This window comes from Acinonyx jubatus, chromosome A1 (assembly GCF_027475565.1).
Source record: "Acinonyx jubatus isolate Ajub_Pintada_27869175 chromosome A1, VMU_Ajub_asm_v1.0, whole genome shotgun sequence".
Taxonomy (NCBI): Eukaryota; Metazoa; Chordata; class Mammalia; order Carnivora; family Felidae; genus Acinonyx; species Acinonyx jubatus.
In genome coordinates, this window is record NC_069380.1 from 48,796,237 (window position 1) to 48,808,564 (window position 12,328).

General features: G+C 37.5%; 1 long non-coding RNA gene across 1 annotated transcript in view; it reads right to left on the reverse strand.

The window, feature by feature from the left end:
• LOC128314385 (uncharacterized) overlaps positions 1–6,781 on the reverse strand; it is a 261,252-nt gene extending 254,471 nt beyond the window's left edge. The window contains exon 1 of the long non-coding RNA XR_008295968.1: positions 5,746–6,781. This is a non-coding gene — a long non-coding RNA (uncharacterized LOC128314385). The remainder of the gene's footprint in view (positions 1–5,745) is intronic.
• Positions 6,782–12,328: the final 5,547 nt, after the last annotated feature.

Genomic DNA, 12,328 nt, shown 5'->3' on the forward strand with positions numbered 1-12,328 from the left:
GCATTGCCTCTGGCTGTGATAAATGGTCTGGACTCTTCTTCAGAAAAGAGCAAAGCTTTTTAGCAGTTGTTCTTGCAGTGTGGGCCTTCCAGATACCTACATATTTGCTTCAATGGTAAGTTAAAAGCTTACAGATTGCTGGTATGTGTGGTCTTGTAAACACCAGATTCTCCCAAGTAAGGAACCCAAATGGCAGGGCACACAGACATCAACTCTGGATTATTCCAAAATGGAAACAGAAAACTAAAGTAGAAATATGCTTGATATCTAACTGACAAGGTTAGGACTTACTAACTCAGAATAGGCCTGGCATTTTCTGTATTATTTACTGTGTATGTTCTCATTAGGATATCAATAGCCTAGTTGCTTCGTTTTACAAATATTGTATAATTTGATTGTTGTCTCCCAGGTCCCTTTTAACTACACCCAGTGGACATAATCCTCCTTCACCTCTAGACAAAAACTCTCTACTATAAGGCATTATTGTTGATTCTTGGGTAATAGGTATATTCTGGTTACTTTAAAACACGGTAAATAAGAATGTACCCTCTAAGGTATCAAAACACCAGACTAGACTCAATATTATATTTTCACTTGACTTAGTATTATGTCTTTTTCCCTTCTTACAAGGGAAAGGAACACGGTACTTCTCTGCAATTTCATCCAACAAACTTCTGCTCCTACTTGACTTCCAGCTGCTATTTCACTCTTGGCCAGAGATGAACGAGGGAAGGTAAAGATGGGCCAGTTTTTCCCTGACTAGGTGGCTTTCCATGCTCTGGGCCTGCCAGATGGTGAAAGCTGCATCCCCAAGTGGTACCTGGCAGACAAATAAAGGTGACTTTTTCTCTCTAAGGATGTTTTCACTGGCCCTTCAGAGGCTCCCTGCTAGATACTGCTGGCCTACAGTTGTACTGCCCCAGGGAAAATAAATATCTATTCCAAGAGGCCACTTACTCTCCTTTCTCAGCTCTTTCTATGCTTCAAAATACTTTCTACTGATATTCCCCTACCTCTCCAGATGGCCCTACTGGATTAGACTCAAGATGACCCAATGCCTGCTCTCTCTCCCATGTGTTTCATATCTAGACTAGAGGAAACAGTCAGGCCTCCCTTCCTTCACAAATACTGGGAGTGCTGATCAAACTTAACACAATATCTAGGGTAACCAACCATCCTAGTTTGCCCATGACTACACCAGTTCTGTTACTAAACTTCCCAGAATGAGGAAACTTCACAATTCTGGGCAAACAGACCCTGACTACAGAGCTACCTTGGCTGCACCTCTAATTATTATGTTCTGATTGCTTCCTGCAGTCAGACCCATCCAAGGCTGCAATCTTACTTGAGCTTTCTTAGTCCTAGGCCTACCGATAGTCCTTTGTGTCTCCTAACCACACGGTGTGGCTTTCAAAGCTCGAAAAGGGGATCCTCTTAAAGAGCCTTTCCTTTGGCTGAGAATATGGGGTAGCATCCCCTTCCACTAAGCCAAGGTGGCACTTCTTATACACCTCCAAAAAGAGGTCACCACGAGCCCAGAGAGCTTCTCAATTTATACAGTTACCCTAGGAGATGAATTGATGGATTGAAAACATCTTCTTGAGAATTTACTCCCAATTAAGTTCAATGAAGTGGGAAGTTTATATCTTATTTAATTTGCATGACACAGATTCACTCTTTCAAATTCAGGAAGACATAAGCAACTTACATCTCTGGGCCTCACTCTTGATCCCTTCCTGAAAAAGTCTCCAGCTATTGAAAAGTTGTACTTTCCACTTTCCAGCTAGCTAATGGTAGAAATGGACAAGTTGAGGATCAAGTGTGGATCAGTAAGTCTCCATTTGACATGCCTCTTCACATGGCACAAGATGACTTACCACAGTCCATATAGTTGTCATGGCACCATGCTAACTAGAATAACTGGCTACTGACTGGACTTGGTGGTTGAGATGAAATATAGCCCCAGATATAATAGAGACACTGCTTACATGGATGACCATTCAGTGCCACCATCTAGAGTTTCATAAATAATTTTCCTTCCATAGACCAAGGATTCCCAGCCCTTCCCAATTCACATCATTACTCAGCTTAGTAGAAGTTTAAAAAAAAAAAAAAGCCTTGTTTAGCCACTCTTTTTCTCATCAGCTGGTAAAATTGCTGTACTAACAACTGTAGTGACATTTGGATCTCTGGGACTAACTTGTAAGTTCCCTTAAAATTCTACCATCAGTCAAAGGCTGAACTATTTCTTGCAGCCATTTTCATTCTAGAGACTTGATGCCCTTTGTTACTCAGGCCCAAATTCACACAAGAGATTCAATTTGAAACTTCTCCTGTAGCCATTCAAACCCCCAAACTCTAATATTCTCTGGATACCCCTCATGAAATTTTCTGACCTCCCTATTCTGGGATCATAGCCAAATTCCCACGTTTCATGACTTTGTCCCTTGAACACTACACATCTGTTCCTGCTTTAGAATTTTTTTCTAATAGGCTTATTGCTCAAATCCTGCCAATCAGAACAACTCTTCCTGATTCTTCCCAAGTTCTGTTCACTTCTGCAGAAAAAAAACTTTTAAGTTATTTTCCAACTACCTCTTTCAGCATCATTATCACAGGTTTCCACTGACCCCTCTGCAAGATGATCATACACATTCTCAGGAAGCCACTACTTCAGACATCTTATTTGGACACACAGCTCTTCCTAGATAGCACTAACACTAAACAACAAAATATAAGCAATTAAAATACACTTCAATTCCTCAGGTTGCAGCCAGATAAAGATACTCTTGATTTCATATATGAATTTATGATGGTTATAATATGCAAAAGATCTGGTGCCAGAGTTCATATGCATAGAGTGCAGTATAATGATTCATTTTCCTCAAAACATCACTAATACAAGCTGATGCCATAATGACCCCAACCTCCTCCTCTACTTGGCAAGACAGAGAACAAGAATCTCAAGATGCCTGTATGCTGAATGCCACATACTCCAATATATGCAAAGATAAGAAAAATAAGCTCTGGTAAAGTCTGTAAGTTAAAGAACAGAGGGTTATAAATCTTTGGTCCCTGGGTAATACTCCTCATTGATGGCCTCTGAGTAGAAATGCCTCCAGTAAGATAAAAGGAGAGGGTGTGGATTGCAGCCCTTTGTATGTGCCAGTGTCTTGAGTCTAGTCTCTAATGCTTATTTCCCTAGAAAATGCTTCCTTTGACAATCTACCATCCCTAGATTGTTCCTTACATGTTCCTACATGTTTTTTCCTATATGTTCCTCTATCAACTCTACTTGTCTTATTACAGGACCCATCATACTTTGTTATAATTGCTGGTTTAATATTCATCTATCTGATTCTAGTCTGACCTTTTAGCATAGAGACCATGTCTGCCTTGGTTGCTGCTACATTCTTCCTAACAAATGGCACAAATGCAAAACTATTTGATGAGTGAGTGGAAGAAAGAAAGAAAGAGAGAGAGAGAGAGAGAGAGAGAGAGAGAGAGAGAGAGAGAAAGAAAGAAAGAAAGAAAGAAAGAAAGAAAGAAAGAAAGAAAGATAAGGAAGGAAAGAAGGAAGGAAGGAAGGAAGGAAGGAAGGAAGGAAAGAAGGGAGGGAGGAGGGAAGGAAGGAAGGAAGAAACAAACAATGAATCTGCTGATCACCATCACAGATGTTCAGGGTGCTTGAATCAAATTTTTGCTTTCCTACAATCACTTGATTTTGAGGGCATATAATTACATAGTATGCCACTGAATTGATATGATCATCCCTCAAATGTTGATTTGTTAATCTCATCTACCTATCAGGTAAAATAACTATAAAACACTAATCTAATTACTGTGATAAATGAATCTTAATGCCTATATAAGTACAAAACACTAATCTAATTACTGTGATAAATGAATCTTAATGCCTATAGTTTAAATATTAAACTATATATAGTTTAAATGCCTATATATAGTTTAAATACTTTGCTCTATACCAACTTAAAGTTCTAGTAATTTAAAGTTAACTTTGGATGGGAGTAGTTCTTTTTAGACTAAAATTTTCCACTTATTTAATCTTTAAAATAAACTCCAGAAAGAACCATAAATGAAGACTAAGTTGCAATTACTCAGTATTTTCTTAATAAGAGTTGTTTCGTGAACATTTTATTACATCATTGGAAAATTTCAACTAGTAGTACTTTGTTTCCAGAAGTTCAGAAAGGCAAAGTTTAATATTGGCTGCTCCATTAAAATGGAAAGAGGAAAGCCTTCCACGAAAGTATAGAATCTTTTTAGACTCATGACATGTCCCAGTCTCTGGCTGTGTGTCTCCAAGGCAGCTGGAAACACAGCCCATGTTCACTGCCAGAGTCTCCTCACCTACAAACAGGACAAAAATGCTCTCAGAGACTCAACATGTTTCAAAAGGGGGTAAACATACTTCATTACTACTTTTTAATGCTGTTTCTTTCTTTCTCTTTTTCTTTCTTTTCCTTCCTTCCTTCCTTCCTTCCTTCCTTCCTTCCTTCCTTCCTTCCTTTCCTGTCTTTCGGGAGAACTCAGGAAATTTATCTCTGAGGTATTTGCATGTTTGTTCATTTTAGATCCTGTCTTAGAGTGACAGGAGCAGCCAGCATTAATTTGAAATGGTCTTATGAAGACATATTTTCTCCTTGCTTTTGGCTTAGAAAGGCAGTACTTTCCTTTAGCGGATGGATTATGTGTTAAATGACCTACAGCAGATGGTTTAATAACATCAGCTTCACTTGAAGAATTCTGCACGTGTTGAAAAAGTCATCCTAAAGGCATTTGTTTTCATGATTCTTTCACGTCTACTCTAGCCAAAGGCTGAGTTTCCTCAGGACAGTCAGTGGCTACTGACACTCCTCAACCAACCAAAAAGTCACCCTTGATTGAAATTAACACTGTTTAAAGACAAAACCATGATACTCTTCTCCTATGGGAAAGTTCATATTTACATTTGTGTCTGGTTTGAATTCTCCTCTCAGATCTAAGAGTGCTCTCAAAATGTTCTTCCCCTGACCCTTCTCACTCCCCAAGCATATGGCTTAAAAAACTACCCAGCCTTCATCTGAAGGTACTTCCAATAGGGGGTAAGAAACTGCTGAACTATTTTCATCAGAAACATTGTTTAAGGACATAAATCAATGAATATTTATGACTTGGAGAACTGCCTCTGACACCCACAATATGCCCCCAATGGGATGGCAGAGTTTATTTTTGTTATTAGCTATAATACTTACCTATATTTATAATTTTCTGAAATTAATAAAAATTAAGTTGTGTCTAGCGGCTATCTCCAGATTTAACACAGGAGGTCTTTTTTCAGAGTTCAATTTAATTCCAACTGCATCACTACGTTCAGAGACACAAAACAACCAGTCTAGAATCGGTGCATGTCTGACCAAAACCATTAGGACAGCAAACCTAATCTTAATCTCAATTTACTGTGAAATGATACTATATGTAACATATTGTCACGAGTCAGGAGGAGTCTGTGTATTGAATGTAATCCATCTGTCTGACAGCCTCCAGACTCCATCAGCAAAGATCAAGATAGATACCCCAAATTCTGGAATACTCTCACGCCCAACTCTGACAGTCTGGCCACAGTTAATGGCCTGAACATCACTAACTGACTGTCAGAGCAGTCATATCATGGCAGTCCCAGGATACTCAGTCTATCCCTCATCCCCAAGACTCTAATCAACATATGGTCCTTTCCTACCTTACCTTCTGCTCAAGCTTCCCAGATCTTCCCGCATCCTTATTCTGTGTAATAACCTAGATTTCCTTGTTAATAGAAGCAATTTTAGAGAATTCCACAACTTTCCATCACATCTACTTGGTGTCCTGCATGTGGGCCCAGATCCTCTGTTCTTGCCCCTGTTTCTGTGCCCTTTCCATGCTCCTAAAATTGGACACTCAATCTCCCAATGACTTATGTGCCAGATCTCATTCTCATTTATTCAGTATCAGCACTCCAGCAATTCTTCCCTCTTTATTTTGCATCATCAACTTATTCTCACTGATTTTTCCCACTAACATACAAAATACAATTATTTTCCCACAGTAAAATAAAGACAATCCTCTCATGACCCCACTATACCCTCCAGCTACTGTGCATTTCTTTCCTCTTATTTACAGCAGAACTTCCCCAATAAGTAAGCAAACTCATTTCCTCCAGTTCTCCTGTTTGCTTATAAGCCTCCTATAATCAGGGCTTTGCTTCCACAACTTCACAATAATTATTCTTAGTGCTATCACCTATGTCTTCTATCACACTGTCCAAAGCTTTGGGGATCATCCTTACCAATAAATAACTCATTTGTGAGATTTGAGAAACACTGAAGAAATCCATTGCCCATCTTGGTAAACTGAAAATTTCCTTTCTGGAATAGGTGATATAGAAAATAAAATTATAGAAAATAATGAAGCTGAAAATAAGAGGGAAAGGCAACTGTCAGATCACAAGGGGAGACTTAGAGAATTTAGTGATTCCATAAAATGAAACAATATCCATCATAGCAGTCCCAGAAAAAGAAGAGTGGGAAAAGGGGGCAGTTTATTTTAACAAATTGCAGCTGAGAATTTCCCTAACCTGGGGAAGTAAACAGGTATTCAAGTCCAAGAGGCATAGATAATTCCCCTCAAAATCAACAAAAACAGGTCAACACCATGACATATCATAGTAAAACTTGCAAAATAACAAGATAAAGAGAGAATTCTAAAAGCATCTAGGGACAAATGTCCTTAACCTACAAGAGTAGACATATGAGGTTAGCAGCAGACCTGTCCATGGAAACCTGGCAGACCAGAAGGGAGTGTCAGGAAATATTCATTGTGCTGAATGGAAAAAATTGTGCAGCCAAGAATTCTTTATTCAGCAAGACTGTCATTCAGAATAGAAGAGATAAAGAGTTTCCCAGGCAAAAACTAAAGCAGTTTGTGACCACTAAACCAGCCTTGCAAGAAATTTTAAGGGGGACTCTTTGAGTAGAGAAAAATAAATAAAATAAGAAGAAGATCAAAGCAACAAAGACATACACATTCTTCTAGAGTGCACATGGAACATTCTCCAGAGTGTATCACATACCTGATCACAAATCAGCCCTCAACAGGTTCATACCATGCATATTTTCAGATCACAAGACTATGAAACTTGAAGTCAACCACAAGAAAAACTTTGGAAAGCCCTCAAAAACATGGATGTTAAAGAACATCCTGCTAAAGAATGAATAGGTTAACTAGAAAATTAAAAAAGAAATTTAAAAATACATGGAAACCAATGAAAATGAAAATACAACAGTCCAAAACCTTTGGGATGCAGCAAAGGCAGTACAAAGGGTAAAGTATATTGCAATTCAGAACTATCTCATGAAGCAAGAAGGGTCCCAAATACACAATCTCATATTACACCTTAAGGACCTAGAAAAGGAATAGCAAATAAAGCCTAAAGCCAGCAGAAGAAGGGAACATATAAAGATTAGAGCAGAAATAAACATTATAGAAGCAAACAAACAAACAAAAAAACAGATCAATGAAACTAAGCTCTGGTTCTTTGAAACAATTAAGTAAATTGATAAACCCCTAGCTAGACTTATCAAAAAGAGAAGAGAAAGGACCCAAATAGATAAAATCACAAATAAAAGAGGAGAGATCACAACCAACACCACAGAAATACAAATAATTATGAAAGAATACAATGAAAAATTATATGCCAACAAACTGGACAATCTGGAAGAAATGGACAAATTCCAAGAAACATACAAACTACCAAAACTGAAACAGGAAGAAATAGAAACTTTGAACAGACCCATAACCACAAAGAAACTGAATCACTAATCAAAAATCTTACAACAAACAAGAGTTCAGGCCAAATGGCATCCTAGGGGAATTCTATCAGGCATTTAAAAAAGAGTTAATACCTATTCTTCTTAAAGTGCTCCAAAAAATAGAAATGTAAGGAAAGCTTCTAAATTCATTCTATAAAGCCAGCATTACCTTAATTCCAAAACCAGACAAAGACCCCACTAAAAAGGAGAATTACAGGCCAATATCCTGATGAACCTAGATGCAAAAATTCTCAATGATACAAGCAAATCTAATTCAATGGTACACTAAAAAAAAAATATTCATCATGATCAACAGTATTCATTCCTGGGATGCAAGGCTGGTTCAATATTAGCAAATCAATCAACATGATACACCACATTAATAGAAGAAAGGATAAGAACCATATGATTCTCTCAATAGATGAAGAAAAAGTATTTGACAAAATACAGCATCCTTTCTTGATAAAACCCTCAGGAAAGAAGGGCTAGAAGGAACATACCTCAACATCATAAAGGCTGTGTATGGAAGACCCACAACTAATATCATCCTCAATGGGGAAATATTGAGAGCTTTTCCCCAAGGTCAGGAACATTCTCACTACCGTTGTTCAACATAGTACTGAAGTCCTAGCTTCAGCAATCAGACAACACAAAGAGATAAAAGGCATCCAAGTCGGCAAGGAGGAAGTCAAATTTTCACTCCTTGTAGATGACATGACATTCTATGTGGAAAACCCGAAAGACTCTACCAACAAACTGCTAGAACTGACACATGAATTCAGCAAAGTCACAGGACATAAAATCAACATACAGAAATCAGTTGCATTTCCATACACCAATAATGAAGCAGCAGAAAAAGAAATCAGGGAATCAATCCCATTTACAATTGCACCAAAAAACCATAAGATACCTAGGAATAAACCTTACCAAAGAGGTAAAAGATCTGTATGCTGAAAATTATACAAAGCTTAAGAAAGGAATTGAACAAAACACACAAAAAAATGGAAAAACATTCCATGCTCATGGATTAGAAGAACAAATATTTTTAAAATGTGTACTACCCAAAGCAATCTACACATTTACTGCAATCCTTATCAAAGTAACACCAGCATTCTTCACAAAGCTAGAAAAAACAATTCTTAAATTTCTATGCAACCAGAAAAGACCCCGAGTAGGCAAAGTAATGTTGAAAAAGAAAACCAAAGTTGGAGGCATCACAATCCTGGACTTCAAGATACATTACAAAGCTGTAATCATCAAGACAGCATGGTACCAGTGCAAAAACAGACACATAGATTAATGGAACAGAATACAGAACCCAGAAATGGACCCACAAATATGGCCAACAAATCCTCAACAAAAACGACAGTCTCTTCAGCAAATGGTGTTGGGAAAACTGAACAGTAACATGAAGAAGAATGAAACTGAACCACTTTCTTACACCATACACAAAAATAAATTCAAAATGATGAAAGATCTAAATGTAAGACAGGAAATCATCAGTCTTAGAGGAGAATACAGGCAACAACCCCTTTGATCTCAGCCACAGCAACTTCTTACTAGACATTTCCCAGGCAGCAAGGGAAATAATATAAAAAGTGAACTATCCCCAGGACCTCACCAAGCTTCTACATAGCAAAGGAAACAATCAGCAAAACTAAAAGCCAACTGACAGAATGGGAAAAGATATTTGCAAATAACACATACGATAAAGGGTTAGTATCCAAAATCTATAAAGAACTTATCAAACTCAACAGCCAAAAAACAAATAATTCAGTGAAGAAATGGGCAGAAGACATGAATAAATACTTCTCCAAAGAAGACATCCAGATGGCTAACAGACACATGAAAAGATGCTCAACATCACTCATCATCAGGCAAATACAAATCAAAACATTAATGAGATACCACCTCACACAGGCAAGAATGGCTAAAATTAAAACTCAGGAAACAACAGGTGCTGGCAAAGATGCAGAGAAAGGGGAACTCTCTTACACTGTTGGTAGGAATGCAAACTGTTGCAGCCACTCTGGAAAACAGTATGGAGGTTCCTCAGAAAGTTAAATATAGAGCTACACTATGACCCAGCAATTGCCTACTAGGTATTTATCCAAAGGATACAAAAATGCTGATTTGAAGGGACACATGCACCCCAATGTTTATAACAGCACTATCAATAATAGCAAAATTATGGAAATAGCCTCAATGTCTTAGACTGACGAATGGATAAAGAAGATGTTGTATATAAATATATATAAATATATATAAATATATATATGTGTGTATATATATATATATACACACACCACAACAATACCACATACATATATATATATATATATATATATATATATATATATATATATATATTACTCAGTGATCAAAAAGAATGAAATCTTGCCATTCGCAACAACATGAATAGAACTAGAGTGTATTATGCTGAGTGAAGTAAGTCAGAGAAGGAAACATACACATGATTTTACTCATAGGTGGAATTTAAGAAACAAAATAGACAGGGGTACCTGGGTGGCTCTGTCAGTTAAGCATGCAACTACAGCTCAGGTCATGATCTCACAGTTTGTGGGTTGAAGCCCTGTGTTGGGCTTTGTGCAGACAGCTCAGAGCCTGGAGCCTGCTTCAGATTCTGTGTCTCCCTTTCTCTCTGCCCCTCCCCTCCTGCTCTCAAAAATAAATAAACGTTAAAAAATGTTTTTTAAAAGAAACAAAATAGATGACCATAGGAGAAGGGAAGGAATAATAAGATAAAAACAGAGAGGGAGGCAAACCGTAAGAGACCCTTAAATACAGAGAACAAACTGAGGGTTGAAGGAGGGGAGCAGGGTAGGGGATGGCCTAAATGGGTGATGTGCATTAAGGAGGGCACCTGTTGGGATGAACACGGTTATTATATGTAAGTGATGAATCACTGGATTCTACTTCTGAAACTAATACTACACTTTATGTAAGCTAACCTGAATTTAAATAAATAAATTAAAAAGAAAAAGAAAATTTCCTCTCTAGAATTTCCCCTTTTCTTATGGTGCAAAATTTCTACAATTGCAATTTCTTACACAAACATATTACACAGATTAGCAGGTATATAGGTCAGTGGATGTCACCCTAAAAAAACCATAAAAAATGAATTTTCTCTATTCTATGCCTGTTAACACAAATATACAGTTAAGGGATTGGTGAGGTACATCAGTCAGCCTACATGTTGGCATGTAATCTTCTCCCTGCCATATGGGGCAGTCATCAAAAAGGCAACATTAATTTATTTGAACAGATTTGTGTCATTATCCCTCTTAGGAAAAAAAATCCAGGAAAAAAAATACCACTTTTGTTAAAAAATATTCCCCTCCCATAGCCAGGTCTATAATTGACTACATTGCTAAGCATTCATGTTTAAGGGTTAAAACTTGCTGTCCAAGAAGATAATTTGTTACCTAGCTAACACATCAACAGAGATTTCTTAAGGTAATTAATAAGCCATTGCTATCCACTAATATGAGAAAGTGGGCCCAGAGGAAGGAAAAACAGTGTGGGAGAGAGGAAGAACCCTAATGGGATGAGGCCACATTCAGGAATGCAGAAGAAACTGTTACTTGGAAAGACAGTGTGGCTGGCCATGGCATCTGAGGAGCAGATACCATGAAGGAATGTGAAGGAGAAATATTGAAAGAAGTGGTAGAAAATACCTGAAACTCTCAGCTTTCTTCATACTTTTGTTCAAGTGTCATCCTGCTTCTCAGAAGTTTGATCTTCCATTTTTTGCCTCTCAGGTCTATTGTCATTAAGTCCCAAGAAGATTGAGTTCTGATAAAAACTACATCCTCAGAAACTTAGTAATGCCTTTTTTGAGGAAAATAAAGTGACAATAAGGTAGGTTATATCTGTTTACTAAAACTGGCTTCCAATCATCCTTTTCCCATTTAAATGTTTATTGCTTAAATTTTAAGTGTGTCTTTTAGTCTTTCAGTCCAGTTTCCATTTATTTGCTCAGATATCTTTTTCTTCACCTTATGATAAAAATTCTCCACCTTCACCTTATTCTTCCCTAATTTAACAATCTCCCATTCATTTGTATGTATTTTTTCTCTTTCACAAATTACCTTTACTGTTTAAGCAAATGGTTTTAATAAAGCAAATGTATTATTAATTGCTCTCATCTCAGCTGGTAATAACGATGATTCCTAAAAACCTGGGTGTCACAATCAGAGCCATCCCTGGAAAAAGATGGAGACTTATCTTTTCAGGACTGCAGTCCCCACTCTGAATCCCAGGAGAAGAGTTAAAGCCAAAGGGGAAGTTAGAGATCACAGTCACGGACCAGCCATCTCGTCATGCAGATAAGATGGATTCCCAGAAAGATGGAGAATTTTCTTCAGAGTTTTAAAGAAAACTCTTACAAAAGTTGCTACTAGAGAATTTTCCTGGGTCAGGGACCCCAAAAGCAGATTCTGACACAAGGTTTCATACAC